Genomic DNA, 24214 nt, shown 5'->3' with positions numbered 1-24214 from the left:
ATTACTTTTGCTTCCGGATCTGAGATAGGAGGTATACCCAACCATTTTGGGTATCCTATGAAGATGTATTTATCCATTTTGGGTTCGAGCTTATCACGATGAAACTTTTCCACATAAGCGTCGCAGCCCCAAACTTTTTAAGAAATGACAACTTAGGTTTCTCCAAACCACAATTCAAACGGTGTCGTCTCAACGGAATTACGTGGTGCCCTATTAAAGTGAGTGCGGTTGTCTCTAATGCCTAACCCATGAACGATAGTGGTAATTCGATAAGAAACATCATGGTACGCACCATATCCAATAGGGTGCAACTATGATGTTCGGACACACCATCACACTATGGTGTTCTAGGCGGTATTTATTGTGAAACAATTTCCACAATGTCTTAATTGCGTGCCAAAGCTCGTAACTCAGATACTCATCTCTATGATCATATCATAGACATTTTATCCTCTTGTCACAATGATCTTCAACTTCACTCTGAAATTACTTGAACCATTCAATAATTCAGACTTGTGTTTCATCAAGTAAATATACTCAGTATCTACTTAAATCATCTATGAAGTAAGAACATAACGATATTCACTGCATGCCTCAGCACTCATTGGACTGCACACATCAAAGTGTGTTACTTCCAACAAGTTGCTATCTTGTTCCATCTTACTGAAAAACAAGGCTTTTCAGTCATCTTGCCTACGTGGTATGATTTGCATATCTCAAGTGATTCAAAATCAAGTGAGTCCAAACGATCCATCTGCATGGAGTTTCTTCATGCGTATACACCAATAGACATGGTTTGCATGTCTCAAACTTTTCAAAAATGAGTGAGTCCAAAGATCCATCAACATGGAGCTTCATCATGCGTTTTACACCAATATGACTTACATGGCAGTGCCACAAGTAAGTGGTACTATCATTACTATCTTATATCCTTTTTGGCATGAAAATGTGTATCACTACGATCGAGATTCAATAAACCATTCCTTTTAGGTGCAAGACCATTGAAGGTATTATTTAAATAAATAGAGTAACCATTATTCTCCTTAAATGAATAACCGTATTGCGATAGACATAATCCAATCATGTCTATGCTCAACGCAAACACCAAATGACAATTATTCAGGTTTAATACTAATCTTGATGGTAGAGGGAGCGTGCGATGTTTGATCACATCAAACTTGGAAACACTTCCAACACATATCGTCAGCTCACCTTTAGCTAGTCTCCGTTTATTCCGTAGCTCTTTTATTTCGAGTTACTAACACTTAGCAACCGAACCGGTATCTTAATACCCTGGTGCTACTAGGAGTACTAGTAAAGTACACATTAACATAATGTATATCCAATATACTACTATCGACCTTGCCAGCCTTCTCATCTACCAAGTATCTAGGGTAATTCTGCTCCAGTGGTTGTTCCCCTTATTACAGAAGCACTTAGTCTCGGGTTTGGGTTCAACCTTGGGTTTCTTCACTAGAGCAGCAGCTGATTTGCCGTTTCATGAAGTATCCCTTCTTGCCCTTGCCCTTCTTGAAACTAGTGGTTTCACCAACCATCAACAATTGATGCTCCTTCTTGATTTCTACTTTCGCGGTGTCAAACATTGCGAATACCTCAAGGATCATCATATCTATCCCTGATATGTTATAGTTCATCATGAAGCTCTAGCAGCTTGGTGGCAATGACTTTGGAGAAACATCACTATCTCATCTGGAAGATCAACTCCCACTCGATTCAAGTGATTGCTGCACTTCAAACAATCTGAGCACAAACTCAACGATTGAGCTTTTCTCCCTTAGTTTGCAGGCTAAGAAAATCGTCGGAGGTCTTATACCTCTTGACGTGGGCATGAGCCTGAAATCCCAATTTCAGCCCTCGAAACATCTCATATGTTCTGCGATGTTTCGAAAAACGTCTTTGGTGCCTCAACTCTAAACCGTTTAACTGAACTATCACGTAGTTATGAAAACGTGTATGTCTGATGTTCGCAGCATCCACAGACGACGTTTGGGGTTCAGCACACTGAGCGATGCATTAAGCACATAAGCTTTCTTCTGTCCGCATAAACGCTACTGTCAACTTTCAACTATATTTTCTCTAGGAACATATCTAAACAGTGGAACTAAAGCGCGAGCTTACGACATAATTTGCAAAGATCTTTTGACTATGTTCAGGATAATTAAGTTCATCTTATGAACTCCCACTCAGATAGACATCCCTCTAGTCATCTAAGTGATTACATGATCCGAGTCAACTAGGCCGTGTCCGATCATCACATGAGACGGACTAGTCATCATCGGTGAACATCTTCATGTTGATCGTATCCTCCATACGACTCATGCTCGACCTTTCGGCCTCTTGTGTTCCGAGGCCATGTCTGTACATGCTAGGCTCGTCAAGTTAACGTAAGTGTTTCGCGTGTGTAAATCTGGCTTACACCCGTTGTATGTGAACGTAAGAATATATCACACCCGATCATCACGTGGTGCTTCGAAACGACGAACTTTCGCAACGGTGCACAGTTAGGGGGAACACTTTCTTGAAATTTTAATGAGGGATCATCTTATTTACTACCATCGTTCTAAGCAAATAAGATGTATAAACATGATAAACATCACATGCAATCAAATAGTGACATGATATGGCCAATATCATATTGCTCCTTTTGATCTCCATCTTCGGGGCTCCATGATCATCATCGTCACTGGCATGACACCATGATCTCCATCATCGTGATCTCCATCATCGTGTCTTCATGAAGTTGTCTCGCCAACTATTACTTCTACTACTATGGCTACCGGTTAGCAATAAAGTAAAGTAATTACATGGCGTTGTTTAATGACACGCAGGTCATACAATAAATAAGGACAACTCCTATGGCTCCTGCCGGTTGTCATACTCATCGACATGCAAGTCGTGATTCCTATTACAAGAACATGATCAATCTCATACATCACATATCATTCATCACATTCTTCTTGGCCATATCACATCACATAGCATACCCTGCAAAAACAAGTTAGACGTCCTCTAATTGTTGTTTGCATGTTTTACGTGGCTGCTATGGGTTTCTAGCAAGAACGTTTCTTACCTACGCAAAACCACAACGTGATATGCCAATTGCTATTTACCCTTCATAAGGACCCTTTTCATCGAATCCGTTCCGACTAAAGTGGGAGAGACTGGCACCCGCTAGCCACCTTATGCACCAAGTGCATGTTAGTCGGTGGAACCTGTCTCACGTAAGTGTACGTGTAAGGTCGGTCCGGGCCGCTTCATCCCACAATACCGTCGAAACAAGATTGGACTAGTAACGGTAAGCATATTGAACAAAATCAACGCCCACAACTACTTTGTGTTCTACTCGTGCAAAGAATCTACGCATAGACCTAGCTCATGATGCCATTGTTGGGGAACGTAGCAGAAATTCAAAATTTTCCTACGTGTCACCAAGATCTATCTATGGAGAAACCAGCAACGAGGGGAAGGAGAGTGCATCTACATACCCTTGTAGATCGCTAAGCGGAAGCGTTCAAGAGAACAGGGTTGAAGGAGTCGTACTCGTCGTGATCCAAATCACCGGAGATCCTAGTGCCGAACGAACGGCACCTCCGCGTTCAACACACGTACAACCCGGTGACGTCTCCCATGCCTTGATCCAGCAAGGTGAGAGGGAGAGGTTGAGGAAGACTCCATCCAGCAGCAGCACAACGGCGTGGTGGTGATGGAGGAGCGTGGTAGTCCAGTAGGGCTTCGCCAAGCACCACGAGATATGAGGAGAAAGAGAGGTAGGGCTGCGCCAACACGAGAAGAAACTCATGTGTTGGGCTGCTCCTATGCCTCCACTATATATAGGGGGAGAGGGGGCTGCGCCCCCACCTAGGTTTCCACCCCTAGGGGGCGGCGGCCAGCCCTAGATCCCATCTAGGGGGGCGGCCAAGGGGTGGAGAGGGGGAAACTTGCCCCCCAAGCAAGGTGGGGCGCCCCCTCCCCAAACCCTAGGCGCCTTGGGCCCTTGTGGGGGGGGCGCACCAGCCCACCTGGGGCTGGTCCCCTCCCACACTTGGCCCATGAAGCCCTCCGGGGCCGGTGGCCCCACTTGGTGGACCCCCGGGACCCTCCCGGTGGTCCCGGTACGTTACCGATAAAACCCGAAACTTTTCCGATAACCAAAACAGGACCTCCCATATATAAATCTTTACCTCCGGACCATTCCGGAACTCCTCGTGACATCCGGGATCTCATCCGAGACTCCGAACAACATTCGGTAACCACATAAAAACTTCCTTTATAACCCTAGCGTCATCGAACCTTAAGTGTGTAGACCCTACGGGTTCGGGAACCATGCAGACATGACCGAGACGTTCTCTGGTCAATAACCAACAGCGGGATCTGGATACCCATGTTGGCTCCCACATGTTCCACGATGATCTCATCGGATAAACCATGATGTCAAGGACTCAATCGATCCCGTATACAATTCCCTTTGTCTGGCGGTGTTGTACTTGCCCGAGATTCGATCGTCGGTATGCCGATACCTTGTTCAATCTCGTTATCGGCAAATCTCTTTACTCGTTCCGTAACACATCATCCCGTGATCAACCCCTTGGTCACATTGTGCACATTATGATGATGTCCTACCGAGTGGGCCCAGAGATACCTCTCCGTTTACACGGAGTGACAAATCCCAGTCTCGATTCGTGCCAACCCAACAGACACTTTCGGAGATACCTGTAGTGCACCTTTATAGCCACCCAGTTACGTTGTGACGTTTGGTACACCCAAAGCATTCCTACGGCATCCGGGAGTTGCACAATCTCATGGTCTAAGGAAATGATACTTAACATTAGAAAAGCTTTAGCATATGAAATACACGATCTTTGTGCTAGGCTTAGGATTGGGTCTTATCCATCACATCATTCTGCTAATGATGTGATCCCGTTATCAACGACATCCAATGTCCATGGTTAGGAAACCGTAACCATCTATTGATCAACGAGCTAGTCAACTAGAGGCTTACTAGGGACATGGTGTTGTCTGAGTTTCCTATCAATACAATTATAGCATGGATAATAAACGATTAACATGAACAAGGAAATATAATAATAACTAATTTATTATTGCCTCTAGGGCATATTTCCAACAGTAAGCATCCAAAAAGTCCATATCCACGGACCCGGCTATTCGAATAGATCATGTTAATCCTGCAGGGGTGTACTTCTTCACACACGCTCTCGCCACTTACCGCCATGTACAGGTCATGTATCTCGGCAACCTTTAAGCGAAAGCCTGGCGAGGGTGTCGGCCACGACCTGACTAACCACGAAAGACCCTAGTCCAGGTTTATCGCCTATTCGGGTTCTATCCGCAAGGGAGTCCGGCCGAGGTTTCCATCATGGCCCCAAATGATGTGAGCAGAGTTCCCAAGCCCACCATCCAGGTGCCACTTGGTACACCGTGCCACCTGTGCCTAGTCTGTCCCAAGCCCACCCTGCCGGGTGCCACTCGGTAGAAAAATAGCACTACCTACAAACACCAGAAACTAGTTGTGACTCCTGGATAGAGATCAAGTCAATTAATAAGTTGAGAGGGGCTCTTAAGCATTCCAATGCGTGGTAGTAGCTAGTCATTGGACAACATACATAGAACTCGGTTCTTAAGGACAGTTCGAGTGAGAGAATCCACCATGTACTCCTGCATGGCCTCTCATTGCTACCTTTACCGAATCGTGTTCACACGCCTAACTCTCGGCATCAGAACAAGGCATAACACTCAAATTCATTCCCAATGAATCAGACCTGACACAACTCTAAGTAATAGCAGGCATGGCATGGTAGGAACCAAACATGGCTTCAATCAACTCCTACACATGCTAGTGGGTTTCAACTATTTACTGTGGCAATGACAGGTCATGCAGAGGAATGTGTTCAACTACCGCAGCATAAAGTAGCAGTTGAATCGTTGTTGTTCTAATGCGATAACAAAGAGCGGGAGTGAGAGAGTGGGATTGTATCGGAATGAACAAGGGGGTTTGCGTGCCTGGTAGATCAACGGGGCGGGGGGCACTGCTCCATGGACATGTACTCTGGAACACTCTCCGGAGGAGGACCTATCGAGAAGGATGGTGCCGACAATCAATACACAATCATATGCAATTATATGATGCATGAACATGGCATGAAGATGTGGTGTCGTTTGAGGTAATGCAACTCGCAACAAATTCAAAGGAGATTTTTTGAATCAAGAATTCAAATGCAACTCCGAACTTAAGAATTTTAAATGCCCTTTATGTATTTTCATATAGTCAGTAGGTATAACTTCATTTTTCATGCATGAAAATGGTACAGATGGATAGATTGAATTTTTTCTGATAATTTTTCATATATAATTTATATCAATGTGAGCTATGGTTGAATTTATATGAATTTTTGAAGTTTTGCTAATTTTCTGGAATATCCAAAATAGAAATAATCCAGAAAATCATTTATTGCGTCACTGCGTCATGCCTGCGTCAGCAAGTCAACAACGCTGGCCGGTCAAACCTGACCTGTGGGGTCAACAAGTCAGTGACACAGGTTAAACAGAGTTAAAACTAAACTTACAAATTAATTAGCAGGGATGGGGCCCACTGTCAGTGACTCCAGGGAGTCATTAACGTGAGTTTGACCCGGTTTGACCGACTGTTAGCCGCCGGCAAGGCCGAAAGCAGCGGAGCACGTCAGGATCGTCGCTCCGGCGAGCATTTGGGTGGTGAAGACCACGGCAAGGAGTCGGGACTCGTCCGCGTCGCTTGGAGCAAGCGAGAGGGGCAAGGGTGGCATGAGCTTGCGAGAAACGAGCTCGAGGCGGCGGCCGGAGCATGACCATGATCGGGTGAGGTGCTGCGGTGCACGGTAGGAGCTGCGGGCGGTAGCGTTGGTCTTCTGGGAGGTTATTGAGCGCGGTGGCATGCGCGAGCGCGAGCTGTGGTGGCTAGGGCGACGGCGGTGAAATGGCCGAGGGCGGTGAGGTCTCGGCCTCGGCGACTGACCTAGCTACGGCGTGCAAATGACGAAACAGAGAGGGGGGAACGACGGTGGGGCTCACAGCGGATCATGCGAACGTGTCAGTGATGTCGACTACACAACCTTCTTCTTGTAGACGTTGTTGGGCCTCTAAGTGCGGAGGTTTGTAGGACAGTAGCAAATTTCCCTCAAGTGGATGACCTAAGGTTTATCAATCCGTGGGAGGTGTAGGATGAAGATGGTCTCTCTCAAACAACCTTGCAACCAAATAACAAAGAGTCTCTTGTGCCCCCAACACACCCAATACAATGGTAAATTGTATAGGTGCACTCGTTCGGCGAAGAGATGGTGATACAAGTGCAATATAGTTGGTAGATATAGGTCTTTGTAATCTGAAAATATAAAAACAGCAAGGTAACAAGTGATAAAAGTGAACGTAAACGGTATTGCAATGCTAGGAAACAAAGCCTAGGGTTCATACTTTCACTAGTGCAAGTTCTCCCAACAATAGTAACATAATTGGATCATATAACTATCCCTCAACATGCAACAAAGAGTCACTCCAAAGCCACTAATAGCGGAGAACAAACAAAGATATTATGGTAGGGTACGAAACCACCTCAAAGTTATCCTTTCTGATCTAACTATTCAAGAGTCCGTAGTAAAATAACTCGAAGCTATTCTTTCCGTTCGATCTATCATAGAGTTCATACTAGAATAACACCTTAAGACACAAATCAACCAAAACCCTAATGTCACATAAATACTCCATTGTCACATGAAGTATCCGTGGGCATGATTATACGATATGCATCACACAATCGCAGATTCATCTATTCAACCAACACAAAGTACTTCAAAAAGTGCCCCAAAGTTTCTACCGGAGAGTCAAGACGAAAACGTGTGCCAACCCCTATGGATAATTTCACAAGGTCACTGAACCCGAAAGTTGGTCACCAAAACATACATCAAGTAGATCACGTGAATATCCCATTGTCACCACAGATAAACACGGCAAGACATACATCAAGTGTTCTCAAATCCTTAAAGACTCAATCCGATAAGATAACTTCAAAGGGAAAACTCAATCCATTACGAGAGAATAGAGGGGGAGAAACATCATAAGATCTAACTATAATAGCAAAGCTCGCGATACATCAAGATCGTGCCAAATCAAGAACACGAGAGAGAGAGAGAGAGATCAAACACGTAGCTACTGGTACATACCCTCAGCCCCGAGGGTGAACTACTCCCTCCTCGTCATGGAGAGCGCTGGGATGATGAAGATGGCCACCGGTGAGGTATCCCCCTCCGGCAGGGTGCCGGAACAGGGCCCCGATTGGTTTTTGGTGGCTATAGAGGCTTGCGGCGGTGGAACTCCCGATCTAGATTTCTTTCTGGAGGTTTCAGTATTTATAGGAATTTTTGGCATAGGTTCCACGTCAGGGGGGGTCTCCGGGCAGTCCACGAGGCAGGGAGCCCCCCTAAGGCGCGCCCTCCACCATCGTGGGCAGCCCGAGACTCTTCTGGCCCAACTCTTGCACTCCTGGGGCTTGTTTTGGTCCATAAAAATTCATCAAAAATTGGCACGTCATTTGGACTCAGTTTGGTATTCCTTTTCTGTAAAACTCAAAAACAAGGAAAAAACAGAAATTGGCACTGGGCTCTAAGTTAATAGGTCAGTCCCAAAAATAATATAAAAGTGTATAGTAAAGCCCATTAAACATCTAAAACAGATAATATAATAGCATGAATACTTCATAAATTATAGATACGTTGGACATGTATCATCATCCCCAAGCTTAATTCCTACTCGTCCTCGAGTAGGTAAATGATAAAAGAAAGAATTTATGAAGTGTGAATGCAAGCAGGTGTACAAATTTGATCAATGATAATTTCAGTCACCTTTTCTAGCATCATTATATGTCATAACAGTAGTTCATCTCATACTAAAAATTCATGATCAAGTAACAAGCTATTCACATGTTAAAGCATAGACCATAAACTTTCTTGAAAACTAGCAAACCACATTCTCAATCATCAAACAATTTCAATTCATCTTATTTTCAGGAAGGGTCTATGTCAGAGCTTTGATTTACCAAACTCCACATACTCAACTCTCATTTAATCTTTCACAATTGCTAACACTCATGTGATATTTATGGGTTCAAAGTTTTAATCGAACACAGAGAAAGTTAGGGGCTTATAGTTTCGCCTCCCAACCTTTTACCTCAAGGGTAATGTCAACAATAATAATTTATGAACGCCTACATCCAAGTGGATATATATATATTCGGATCATCCCAACACAAAGTGCTTGCCAAAGGAAAAAGTGTAAAAAGGAAAGGTGATGATCAACATGACTCTTCTATAAGGGTAGAAGATAATAGTAAAAGATAGGGTTAATTATCCTTTTTCCCTTAGTGGTGTCTGTGTGCTCAGTTTTGCCCTCAGATGCAAATTGTGCTCAGTTTTTCCCCTAGTCCACGCACAACTACTATGACGAGGCCAAACGGCCATATTTGAGTCCATTCCGTCCGCCAGCGTTAATTTGTGGGTCCGGAGCTTACACGTGGGACCGCGTGGACGTGGGTCCGGAGCTGACATGTAGGCCCGTGCAACTAAATCCCCAAATCATTCGTAGCTCACTCTGCCCATCTGCTTCCCTGCCGGCCGGCTGACCTGCGCCGCCGCCGGCACTTGCGCCGCGGCCAGGACCTGCCCCGCCACCAACTGCACGCCTACTCCACCGCTACCTTTCTGCGCCTACGCTCCACGGCTGCCTGCGACGCCCGCCACCTTCCTACGACGCCACGGGTGGGGCGCCCGCCACCTGCTCGACCCGCGGCGCGGCCTCCTTCCGTGCGCTCGGCCGGAGCGCTCAAAGGTGGGGGGCTGCTGGAGCTATCTGAACTAGGAGGAAGAACCCTAGGGAGAAATGCAGAGCAGCGGCGACCCCGGAGTATTTGGCGAGGCAGGCATCGGGCCGGAGATCCGCCGCGTCCACGACTGGGTTCCCGAGGGGTAAGTCTCGCCTCCTGTTTAGATTGAGCTTAGTTGTGCATTTGAACACTCGATTCGAGTAGGTTTGCCTAATTAGTGTGCTGATTGCGTCTCTGTTTTTCGCCGATTAGGATGGAGTTGGGGTTTGCTTTCTTGATGCACATTAGAAGGGACCGGTACACGTTTGATGCAAAGGATCAGAAGAAATACCAAGGAGGTTTGATTATCAGTTGCCAATGGCTAGTAACTGGAGTTTCAGACAATTTGGGGAGGTAATTTGTAGCCAATATCCTTGGGGTTTGCTTGATGAAGTGGTATACAAATACTATGATGGGGAAAAGAAATGGGTGACAGTTAGTAATGATGAAGAGCTAGCTACCATGTTTGTTAGGAATAAAGAGAAAGATAATTTTCATGTGAGGCTACAAGTTGATGTGCTTGAGCAGGCATTTGGACCTAGGATGACGGGTGCAACATCTCGGGGAGAACCAAGTCGTCGTAATGGCATCTCTAGCCAGAACAGTTCAGTTGGTGCACGACGATGTGGTGGCTCAACAAGTGTGGGCAATAGCAGTAGGGTCCCCCTTGAAGTGGAGCATGATGATTACAATTATGGGGTTGATGAAGAGAAGCTATATTCTGATGTTATTCGGAATTTACGATGGGCACCTCAGGCTGATAACCAAGATGAGGCTCACAATGCAGTCCGTGTGGATGATGACGTGGTGGGTGAGGACGAAGACCTTGCAGCTGTTGAATGGGACCCTTTGAACCCTAATTTGGAAGAAGGTACAGTTTTTGCATCCATGAATGAGTGTAGAAATGCAGTTGTGACATACTGCATCAAGGTAGAACGTACTTTCAAAGTTGACAAGAGCGATCAAGTACGTTACAGAGTGCACTGTCCGACTGAGGGTTGTCCATGGAGGCTGCTCGCATCTAAAATGCGTAATAGCACTAATGTTCAGGTCAAAGTGAACCCTTTTAAGCACATATGCCAGGAATCAACCCTTAGGAAGGATATAATCAGTAGAGCCAAGTCAAGATGGGTGGCAGAAGAAGTAAACAAGTGGGTGAAAGAAAACCAGCAAGTGGGTCCAAAGGAATTGCAGAAGAACATCAAAGATAAATTCAAGATAGATTTACCATACATGAGGTTGTTCAATGGTAAACAACATGCTATGGATTCTATTTATGGTAACTGGCAGGAAAGTTTTCAATTGTTGTATTCATTCAAAGGTGAAGTGGAGAGGACAAGCCCGGGTAGTATTGTAGATATTGATCACCACACCGTGGAGTACACATTCAGGGGAGTGACAAAGACCAAGGAATGCTTTAGGAGGGTTTTTGTCTGCTTTGAGGCTTGTCGCCGGGGGTTTTTGGCAGGTTGCAGGCCTTATTTGGCTATTGATGCCACTTTTCTCACAGGGAGGTTTAAAGGACAGTTAGTAGCTGCTTGTGCAGTTGATGCACACAGTTTTGTATTTCTAGTTGCCTACGGTGTGCTGGAGACAGAGTCTGAGGAGAGCTGGACTTGGTTTTTGCATAATCTGCGCCGGGCTATTGCACATCCCAATGGGTTGGTCATTCATACAGATGCCTGCAAAGGTTTAGAAGTGGCCGTGAACAATGAGTTCCCTGGAGTAGAGCATAGGGAATGCATGCGTCACCTTGCTGTAAATTTCATGAAGAAATTCAAAGGAAAGGTGTATACCAACAATTTATGGCCAGCATCTTTGACTCACAGTGTGAAGAAGCACAACTACCACTTGAGGCAGTTATACATGAATCCCAAAGTGAAAGAATACTTGGAAACACACCACTCCAAGTTATGGGCCAGAAGCCAATTCAGTGAACTGAGCAAAGTTGACTATGTGCACAATAATCTAGCTGAGTCTTTCAACTCAACGATCCGGAAACTAAAGGGTCATTATGTGGTGGATTTGATGGACAGGATAAGGATAGAATACATGCAGAAATTTCATTATCGTGCAGGAATAGCCGAGGCAAAATTCATGGGTCACATTATCATCCCTGCCGTGATGAATGAACTGAAGCAGAAAACAACAGGCTTGGAAATGAACATGCCTCTTTGCTCGGGTACCACAGCAGAGATATCATATTTGGATAAAGAGAAGAGGGAATGGAGATATCCAGTGGATTTAGAAGCTAGAACTTGCAGTTGTAGGCAATGGCAGATAACTGGGTTGCCATGCATTCATGCCTTGTTTTTCATCACTTCTCTCCCTGGTCCAGCAGGGAACATTCAGCAGTATGTGCATGATTACTACTCTGTTGCAAGGTTCAAAGCCACATATGCTTATGCCTTGCCTGGTATGGAGGGAAAACAACAATGGGACATGGTGGACCCTGGATTCAAGCTTTGCGCTCCAGTTCCAAAGAGAGCAGCAGGTAGACCAAGGACGAGTCGAATCAGACCTCGCAGCGAAGGAGCTGGACTTGGAGCGAGGAAGCGTAAGTGCACAAGATGTGGTGGGTCTGGTCATTTCGGTAAGTATTGTGATAACACAGTAGATCCAGCATTCGGAGAGAGTTTCGATGAAGGCTTCAATGAAAATGATGGACAGCAGCCGGTTGCATCAGATGAGGATTTTGACGAGGTTCGAAATGATGGTGGTCAATAGCCGCATGATTTTGACGTTGATCCAAGTGAGGCTCCAAATAGTGATCATGGTGATCCAAGTGAGGCTCCCAATAGTGATCATGGTGAGCCAAGTGAGGCTCCAAATGATGATCATGGTGATCCAAGTGAGGCTCAAAATGATGATCTTGCTGATCCAAGTGAGGCTCCAAATGATGATCATGGTGATCCAAGTGAGGCTCCAAATGATGATCTTGGTGATCCAAGTGAGGCTCCAAATGATGATCATGATGATCCAAGTGAGGCTCTAAATGGTGACCGACCTTCTGTTGTTGTGAGTTATGCTAGGTATGTAAATTTTGCAAGGGTCAAATACTACTGTACATTTATGGGTCACTTGACATGATCTCATTATCCTTTATGTTTTGCACAGCTCTATGATCGGTTTGAAGAAGACGCACAAGGTACCGACAACCAAGAGGAGAAGAGAAGAAGCAATGAGCACAAGGTGAACGAGGAGCAAAGTGATGGCAAGAAGCTCAAGGAACAGACAGAAGCCCGAACGCTATATGTGAATAATTATGAAACATTACGAATAATGTTGTATTTCTGTTGGATGATGTTAGAACTATGTTTGACATGATGTTTAAATCTGTTGGATGATGTTTGAATGAGCACATGGTTTTTCCTTTTTTTTGATTTTTTTGAATTTTGTTTTGCTCATTTGAATTCTGGTCAAACTTAACTTTGACCAAGATTTAAATAAGTGTAAAACATCAAAATGAAAAACTAAGCCTGGATCCTTCATAGTCAATCCAAAATGAAGCTGTGGTGAGGTTTTTGAAATTTTCATGAAAAATGTGCTAAAATGAGGGTCCAAAGGTAGGGTAAACGGCCTCATCTCTAAGCAAGGTTTTTTTCGACCTTCTCTAAATCAGCCAAATAAATTTCCTAAAATATATTCTATATATTCTATATATACGGACTATGTGCGCTGGTTTTTCCATTTTTTGATTTTTTTTAAAATTTGTTTTGCTCATTTGAATTCTGGTCAAACTTAACTTTGACCAAGATTTAAATAAGTGTAAAACATCAAAATGAAAAACTAAGCCTGGATCCTTCTTAGTCACTCTAAAATAAAGCTGTGGTGAGTTTTTTGAAATTTTCATGTTTATTTCCCCAAAACACTTCTCCTCACTTCATACAAGAGTTTGAGATACTCGAGATACCATACAATACACATGAACTTATCGTTTAAATGTATGTAAACCTTGTTTATCAACTTAAATCATTAGTATATGACATAAGAAGACTATGTGTGCGCAGGTTTTTTATTTTTCTAATTTTTATTTAATTTATTATGCTCATTTGAAATCTGGTCAAACATTGCTTTGACTGCTCCAAACCACTCCCAAACCCCGCTAACCCTAGCGCTGAACCAGGACCATTCATCTAACCCTAGCGCTGAACAAGGGCCGTCGATCTAACCCTTCTAGAAGGAATCTGTGGGGAGGAGGGGGGCGATCCGCGAGATGCAATCTGATTGGCTGGGATATTCGTTTTTTTAAACGAATATCGGGCACGCTGGATGGACCGTTGGGCCATCTCGTTGTATGGGCATGAGACCGCTGAGACCGCAGTAAATAGCCCGTCTCAGCCTTTCCAGGCCTTGCATGCATGCATGGGAGGCGGCGACGTGCATAGGATGCGAGCGAGGGAGGCTGCGACGTGCATGCATGCGAGCGAGGCGAGCGAGGCGTGCTAGGCTAGCGAGGCCAGCTAGGTGGTTCAACGAGTCAGATGCACTGTCCGGTCAAAGAGCCATGCAGTGATTCAAATACACGCACGCGCCCCATGCATGCATCGTTTTTGTGCAAAAATTTAAGAGTGCAAAGCGTAATGGATACACACACGCGTTTGGATTCACACACGCGCCATTCTCACCCTTTCTCTCTTCCTCTCCCACCCACAAGCCTATAAATGGGGTGCATATCTTCCTCTCCCACCCATAAGCCATATCCGATCCATTCTCAAGCGAGACACCCAATCGACCGAGCCCTCCCCAAGCGAGACCATGCAGTTCAATGGGCCGACCTTCAGCCGTCCGCCTGTCGTGCCGGAGCGGCGCTACCCACCGGGCGTGCTCGTGGAGAGGGAGCTCTGCGTGTGGGCTTTTTCAAGGTGGAGGGGTTCCGTCGAACTCACCCGCGCCTTCCTCAGAGCCGGCTATGCCCACCTCCCATGGGGCTCACCGAGGATGTTCATCATCAACGAGGTTCGTGACCGCGGCGGCATCCTCCTACTGCTCACGGTCACCTTCACCAACCCGTTTGACGCGCGCGAGCTCCTTGGCCAAGTCTTTTGGTGCGGCTGCGAGGCCATCTTCTTCACCGTCTACAACATCTACACCAACTACGAGAACATGTTCCCCACTCCAGCCGGGATGCACTCCCTTCCCTACAACGACGAGGAGGAGGTGTGAAGATGAAGACGGTGTTGAAGGGGCGCGCGCGGCCAAAGTGGAAGGACGAAATCAAGATGAAGGCTATTTTGTTTTTTATTTGTTGCTTTTCTATGTCGTGTCGTGTCATGTTTCGTCATGTGTCCGTGAACTGTCCGTGAACTTATTATTGTAATGGTACTTGTTGCATCTTATCTAAGTTATTTATTAGAGTTTATTATGTGTGTTAAAAATGTTCGTGCCCAAGCATATAATTTCTTCCCTAAACCAAGTCATGAAGCTCGAGAACTTGTGGTTGTCATTCAAAAGAGGGGGTGAGAAGCCCTCCGTTTCATTCAAAAAAAATAAGTCATGAACTAACATGCAAATTTATTCCGTTTAAATCCTAAACCAAGTGAGACTCTAACACTAAACCAAGTGCCACTCTAACCGAAACCACGTGGCAGTGCAAACATACGTTTTCAACCTTCCAACCCTCCAAAATTTCAGTGCAAAACAAAGGAAAACCACTCTCACGCATGTGCAAACATTCACGGTCTCACCTTTTTTTTGATAAATTTCACTGTTTCACTATGTATACATTCCTTCCCTACCCATGTCAAACTCTTGCCATTTGTCCTAGCAGTTACCAGTGCAGCCCTAAACACCACTAACCCACGCGGTCTTGGGTTCGAGTCCCCAGCCGCACCAATTTTTTGTGCATTTTCCACCCTTCATTTTTTAGACAAATTAGTTTCTACTAAATGTAATGCCCTTAAAAAATGTTCATTTATTTTGGTACTAGGTGTAAACATCTACCAGAGCTGAGGCACATTTTCCATGACATTTTGGTCTTTGATTTAAATGACGGTGTATTTGAATTGGATTACTTAAATTGCTATTAAATATTTAACATCTCCAAATAATTTCTAACCTTAATTGTTTGGCTCTGGAATAATTCATTAGCTGCATTTCATTGATCAAAAGTTTCTGAATTCCTCATTTCTACTCCTTTTTTTCAACATGGTCAATTCTTCTCTTTTTTTCAACATTTAAACAACTTTGACCAACATTTAAACTAGGTGAATTTCTCATACAATTTCAAGATTACAAATTCCTCCATAATTCATGCCTTTCCATATATTTTCAACATTACAACCAGTGTGATTACCATACCTACAAATGCCCAAAAGTATTTGCAAATGGGTATTGGTAGTGCTTGATCTTCAAGCTTCCTAACCTTCTTCTTCAACATCCTAAGCTCAACAGCTAGCTCTCTGTCAGTGCATGCTTCGCCCTCCATCTCTTCTTCCGGAGCTCGTGCTGCGGCCACTGCGGTTTGGGGCAGCATGCACAACCATTCGGCATGCTCTTCTTGCAGTTCATTTATCAGAGTCTTGGCCAGAGCATCGACCCAAAGAAAGAAGCATGCCACATGCATGAACACGGAACAGATCAACCGATTGCTCAAAGATCTCGACCACGAAAATGGTGCAATTGCCCCGATTCTTACCCCATTCTTGCTGCACACGTAGAACGGACGATTGTGGTTCCTCGGTGTGTGAGAAACCCTCCGATCCACGGTCGCCCGGCACCGCGGACAGACGAAGACAGGCATCTCCACACGCACCCGGCACTACATCCGTGAGGTGGCGCGGGAGCTTGCGGAAGACATGGAGCTCGGAGCCGAACGGGATCTCAACGCCGCCGCGCCCTCCACAGCTAGCTTCCCATCGCCGCGCCCTCCACAGCTAGCTTCCCACCGTCGTCGTGCTCTCGCTCTCTCGCCGTGGTCAGCGCCGTGCTCTCTGTCGCCGTGGTCACCGCCGCTGTCGCCCGCTAATATAGCACACACCCGCAACGGCTCTATGCTTAATGGCTCTCTGCTGGGTCCCGCAAGCCATGCGTGCAACGGTCTGAATAAAATTGGCCGCCTCTACCGCCTGGTCCCACCTGTAAGGGCTGAGTCAAAACGTTGACCTAACGGAGACGCCAAAGTTCACAGAACGAGTCAGTCGCATGGACTAGGGGCAAAACTGAGCACAATTTGCATCTGAGGGCAAAACTGAGCAGATGGACACCACTAAGGGCAAAAGGATAATTAACCCTAAAAGATAAGCCCTTCGCAGAGGGGAGCAGAGGTTGTCATGCGCTTTTATGGTTGGATGCACAAAATCTTAATGCAAAAGAACGTCACTTTATATTGCCGCTTGTGATAAAGACCTTTATTATGCAGTCCGTCGCTTTTATTTCTTCCCTATCACAAGTTCGTATAAAGCTTATTTTCTTCGCACTAATAGATCATACATATTTAGAGAGCAATTTTTATTGCATGCACCAATGACAACTTACTTGGAGGATCTTACTCAATCGATAGGTAGGTATGGTGGACTCTCATGGCAAACCTGGTTTAAGGGATATTCGGAAGCACAAGTAGTATCTCTACTTAGTGCATAGAATTTGGCTAGCATGAGGGAGAAAGGCAAGCTCAACATGTTGGATGATCCAAGACAATATAACTTTTCAGATATAGGAAAATATAACCCATTACGTTGTCTTCCTTGTCCAACATCAACCTTTTAGCATGTCATATTTCAATGAGTGCTCACAATTACAAAAGATGTCCATGATAGTATATTTATATGTGAAATCTCTCTTCCTTCAATATTCTTTCATGAATTGTTCAAGTGACCAATACAATGTTTGCTAGCCTACAATAAATTTATCACCTCTACTTCTTATATGTGAAGACATTACTCCCCATGGGATAAGCATATGAAACATATATAATTTCAGATTTATGATATTCAACTCATTCAACCATTTACTCCTAGGATATAAGTGAAGCACACGAGTAAATGACAAACTACTCTAAAAAGATATAACTGAAGATCAATGAGTAGTTAAATAATTATGTAGCTATGTTAGGACCCTCTCTCATTTAACTATTTAAGATCTTGGTATTTTATTCAAACAACAAGCAAAACAAAATAAAATGACATTTCAAGGATAGCACACATCATGTGAAGAAGCAAAAACTTAGGTTCAACCGATACTAACCGATATTTGTTGAAGAAGAAAGGTGGGATGCCTACCGGGGCATCCCCAAGATTGGATGCTTGAGACTTATTCAAATATTATCTTGGGGTGCCTTGGGCATCCCCAAGCTTGAGCTTTTGTGTCTCCTTAATTCCTTTTATATCTTGGTTTCCTAAATCTCGAAAGCTTCCTCCACACCAAACTCAACAAGAACTCGTGAGATAAGTTAGTATAAACCAATGCAAAATCCTTATCATTTTCTACTGTAAAAAATCACTAAAATTATTATTCAACATTTCACACTAAATGTATCTGCATATTTAATACTCCTATCCTCAAATAGAATCATAAGCAAGCAAACATATGCAAACAATGCAAACATAACAGCAATCTGCCAAAACAGTAAAGTCTGTAAAGAATGCAAGATTCATCATACTTCTCTAACTCCAAAAATTATGAGAAAAATACTACACTTTATAATATTTATCATAGCTCAATATGCAAAAAGTTTCAATATTATATCATTCTCTGACTTTTCTAGGGAATTTTGCAACAACAGTAAACTTTCTGTTTTGAAACAGCAACATGTATACTTGCAAAATAAGCATGGTAAAGGCTATCCTTGACATTTTTATTGAAAATGTAGATGAAAAACATTATTATAAATAACACAAAGCAAATACTAAAAAAATAAAATACTAACAAAAGAAAATGATGCTCCAAGCAAAACACATATCATGTGGTGAATAAAAATATAGCTCCAAGTAAAGTTACTGATGAACGAAGACGAAAGAGGGGATGCCATCCGGGGCATCCCCAAGATTAGGCTCTTGGATGTCCTTGAATATTAAATTGGGGTGCCTTGGGCATCCCCAATCTTAGGCTCTTTCCACTCCTTATTCCATAGTCCATCGAATCTTTACCCAAAACTTGAAAACTTCACAACACAAATCTCAACAGAAAATCTCATGAGCTCCGTTAGTATAAGAAAATAAAACCACCACTTAGGTACTTATGTTAACTCATTATAAATTTATATTGGTGTTAAACCTACTGTATTCCAACTTCTCTATGGTTCAAACCCTCCGATACTACTCATAGATTCATCAAAATAAGCAAACAACACAATGAAAACAGAATCTGTCAAAAACAGAACAGTCTGTAGTAATATGTATCAAACGTATACTTATGGAACTCCAAAAATTCTGAAATAAATTGGTGGACCTGAGTAATTTGTCTATTAATCATATGCAAAAATAATCAACTTAAAATCACTCTTCTGTAGAAAATGGCAGCTAATCTCGTGAGCGCTAAAGTTTCTGTTTTTTACAGCAGGATCACAAAGACTTCACCCAAGTCTTCCCAAAGGTTCTACTTGGCACAAATACTAATTAAAACACAAAACCACATCTAACCAGAGGCTAGATAAATTATTTATTACTAAACAGGAGCAAAAAGCAAAGAACAAAAATAATATTGGGTTGCCTCCCAACAAGCGCTATCGTTTAACGCCCCTAGCTACGCATGATGATTTCAATGATGCTCACATAAAAGATAAGAATTGAAACATAATGAGAGCATCATGAAGAATATGAATAGCACATTTAAGTCTAACCCACTTCCTATGCATAGGGATTTTGTGAGCAAACAACTTATGGGAACAATAATCAACTAGCATAGGAAGGTAAAACAAGCAAATCTTCAACATTTTCAACACATAGAGAGAAAATTTGATATTATTGCGATATGTAAGAGCACATGTTCCTCTCTCATAATAATTTTCAGTAGCATCATGAAGGAATTCAACAATATAACCAGCACATAAAGCATTCTTTTCATGATCTACTTGCATAGAAAATTTACTACTCTCCACATAAGCAAATTTATTCTCATCAATAGTAGTGGGAGCAAACTCAACAAAATAAATATCATGTGATGCATAATCCAATTGAAAACTAAAATCATGATGACAAGTTTCATGGTTATCATTATTCTTAATAGCATACAAATCATCAGAATAATCATCAGAGATAGCATCTTTGTTCTCATAATCATATAACAACATTGCAATCATGCTCCCAATTCAAAGATTTAGTGCCAAACATTTTATAGACTTCTTCTTCTAGCACTTGAGCACAATTTTCCTTACCATCATTCTCACGAAAGATATTAAAAAGATGAAGCGTATGAGGCAAACTCAATTCCATTTTTTTGTAGTTTTCTTTTATAGACTAAACTAGTGATAAAACAAGAAACTAAAAGACTTGATTGCAAGATCTAAAGATCTACCTTCAAGCACTCACCTCCCCGGCAATGCCGCCAGAAAAGAGCTTGATGTCTACTACACAACCTTCTTCTTTTAGACATTGTTGGGCCTCCAAGTGCAGAGGTTTGTAGGACAGTAGCAAATTTCCCTCAAGGGAATGACCTAAGGTTTATCAATCCATGGGAGGCGTAGGATGAAGATGGTCTCTCTCAAACAACCTTGCAACCAAATAACAAAGAGTCTCTTGTGTCCCCAACACACCCAATACAATGGTAAATTGTATAGGTGCACTAGTTCGGCGAAGAGATGGTGATACAAGTGCAATATGGTTGGTAGACATAGGTATTTGGAATCTGAAAATATAAAAACATCAAGGTAACAAGTGATAAAACTGAGCGTAAACGGTATTGCAATGCTGGGAAATAAGGCCTAGGGTTCATACTTTCACTAGTGCAAGTTCTCTCAACAATAATAACATAACTAGATCATATAACTATCCCTCAACATGCAACAAAGAGTCACTCCAAAGCCACTAATAGCGGAGAACAAATGAAGAGATTATGGTAGGGGTACGAAACCACCTGAAAGTTATCCTTTCTGATCTATCTATTCAAGAGTCCGTAGTAAAATAACATGAAGCTATTCTTTCCGTTCGATCTATCATAGAGTTTGTACTAGAATAATACCTTAAGACACAAATCAACCAAAACCCTAATGTCACCTAGATACTCCATTGTCACCTCAAGTATCCGTGGGCATGATGATACGATATGCATCACATAATCTCAGATTCATCTATTCAACCAACACAAAGTACTTCAAAGAGTGCCTCAAAGTTTCTACCGGAGAGTCAAGACGAAAACATGTGCCAACCCCTATGCATAAGTTCACAAGGTCAGTGAACCCGCAAGTTGATCACCAAAACATACATCAAGTAGATCACGTGAAGATCCCATTGTCACCACAGATAAACACGACAATACATACATCAAGTGGTCTCAAATCCTTAAAGACTCAATCCGATAAGATAACTTCAAAGGGTAAACTCAATCCATTACAAGAGAATAGAGGGGGAGAAACATCATAAAATCCAACTATAATAGCAAAGCTCACGATACATCAAGATCGTGCCAAATCAAGAACACGAGAGAGAGAGAGAGAGAGAGAGATTAAACACGTAGCTACTGGTACATACCCTCAGCCCCTAGGGTGAACTACTCCCTCCTCGTCATGGAGAGCGCCAGGATGATGAAGATGGCCACCGATGAGGGATCCCCCCTCCGGCAGGGTGTCAGAACAGGGTCCCGATTGGTTTTTAGTGGCTACAGAGGCTTGCGGCGGTGGAACTCTCGATCTAGGTTTCTTTCTGGAGGTTTCAGTATTTATAGGAATTTTTGGCGTAGGTCTCATGTCAGAGGGGTCTCCGGGCTGTCCACGAGGCAGGGGGCGCGCCCCCCTAGGGCATGCCCTCCACCCTCGTGGGCAGCCCGGGACTCTTCTGGCCCAACTCTTGCACTCCTGGGGCTTCTTTTGGTCCATAAAAATTCGTCAAAAATTGGCACATCATTTGAAATCCGTTTGGTATTCCTTTTCTGTAAAACTCAAAAACAAGGAAAAAACAGAAACTGGCACTGGGTTCTAAGTTAATAGGTTAGTCCCAAAAATAATATAAAAGTATATAGTAAAGCCCATTAAACATCTAAAATAGATAATATAATAGCATGAATACTTCATAAATTATAGATATGTTGGAGACGTATCAGTCAGCGAGCTCGGGGGAGGTCCGACGCGTGCAGAATGCCGATGGCGATCTCGAACGGCCGACAATGAAGACAACGATGGTGGAGGGCCTAGAGCGCGACAATGGCGTGCCAGGCCCTCCCGCGAGAACGGCATGCCCCTCGTCCTCCTGGCGCCAGGAGGACAACGACAGGCGTCAGCATGTGGTGGGCTGGGCCAACTGGCTTGTTGGGCCGCCAGGTGAGCGCCTGGGAAGCTTTTCCCTTTCGTTTTCTTATTTGTTTTTTCTTTTTCTTTTTCTGCCATTTGTTTTGATTTAACTTTAGGAACAAAAACATTTAATAAAATTCAGAAACTTTTTGCAGGGACTAAATGGATTATTGCAAAGTCTCTCACAAGTTTCCAACATAATTCGAGCATATTTGGACATATAACAAATATAAATCCAATGCAAATAATTATTGGATTAATTCAAATGGCCAAAAATAAATATTTGTTAGCTCCTAAAAATATTTCAGAGAGAAACATGAACATTTTCTTGGACCCATTTGAATCAATTTTTATCTTGGTCATTTCCAGAAATGATTTCTGAGGCTTTCACATGTCCCCATTTCAAATTCATTGAAATTTAAACATGATGCACACATGACTAGCTAGTCTAGATCATACCAGAACTAGAGATGTGACACAATATGATCATCCAGGTTCTGCTATTGGTTATTGACCAGAGAGGTGTCTCGGTCATGTCTACATAGTTCTTGAACCCATAGGGTCCGCACGCTTAACGTTTGATGATGATTTGTATTATACGAGTTATGTGATTTGGTGACCGAATGTTGTTTGGAGTCCCGGATGATATCATTGACATGACGAGGAGTCTCGAAATGATCGAGAGGTAAAGATTCATATATTGGATTATAGTATTTGGACACCGAAAGTGTTCCGGAATGTATCGGGTACATATCGGAGTACCGGGGCCGGGGGTTACCGGAACCCCCCGGGGGAAGATATGGGCCATACGGGCCTTAGGAGGGAGCAAACCAGCCCACAAAGGGGTGCCCCCCAAGGAAGGAGGACGAATAGGATTAGGAGGAGGGGGCGGCGCCCCCCTCTTTCCTTCTCCCCCTCTCTTCCCTTCTCCCCTTCCGGTAAAAGGAAAGGGGGAGGCTGAATCCTACTAGGAGCCCAAGTGGGACTCCTCCTACTTGGGGCACGCCTAGGGCTGCCTCCCTCCCCCTCCCACCTTTATATACGTGGGGAGGGGGCGCCTTGAACACACATCAACTATTCCTAGCCGTGTGCGGCGCCCCCTCCACAGTTTACACCTCCAGTCATATTCTCGCAGTGCTTGGGCGAAGCCCTGCGCCGATCACTTCACCATCACCGTCATCACGCCATCATGCTGATGGAACTCATCTACTTCCTCGACACTCTGTTGTATCAAGATCTCGAGGGACGTCATCGCGCTGAACGTGAGCAGAACTCGGAGGTGTCGTACGTTCGGTACTTGATCGTTCGGAACGAGAAGAAGTTCGACTACATCAACCGCGTTAGCAAATGCTTCCGCTTTAGGTCTACGAGGGTACATGGACACACTCTCCCCCTCTCGTTGCTATGCATCTCCTAGATAGATCTTGAGTGAGCATAAGAATTTTTTTGAAATTGCATGCTACGTTTACCAACAGGTTTCTACGGTTCAAGTCCTTTATTTTGTCTTGTGGTTTTCTTGCCTCAAAATGTGACCCCTCCCTATTAATTTTTCGTCATGCTAGATCCATTTCCTACCTCTTTCTCTACGTAGATGACATCATTGTCACTACCAACACACCCATCACATTGCATTCTATCATCTCCGCTTTCAAGCAATAATTTTCCGTGATGGATTTAGGGGATACTCATCATTTTCTTATGGCCAACATCACTAGGTCTTCTAGTTGCCCTTTTCTCTTCCAACAACAATATATTCATGAAATCTTGGACCGTGCTAACATGGTTAGTTTCAACCCTATCACCACTCTAGTAGGCACCAAATCCAAACTCTCCACCTCTGATGGTGATCCCGTTCCAAGCCCATCCATGTACATGGGCATTGCTAGAGCACTCAAATATCTCATTACCAC

The sequence above is a fragment of the Triticum dicoccoides genome, chromosome 7B, assembly GCF_002162155.2.
Source record: "Triticum dicoccoides isolate Atlit2015 ecotype Zavitan chromosome 7B, WEW_v2.0, whole genome shotgun sequence".
Lineage (NCBI taxonomy): Eukaryota > Viridiplantae > Streptophyta > Magnoliopsida > Poales > Poaceae > Triticum > Triticum dicoccoides.
Note: the sequence above shows the minus strand (reverse complement) of the source record.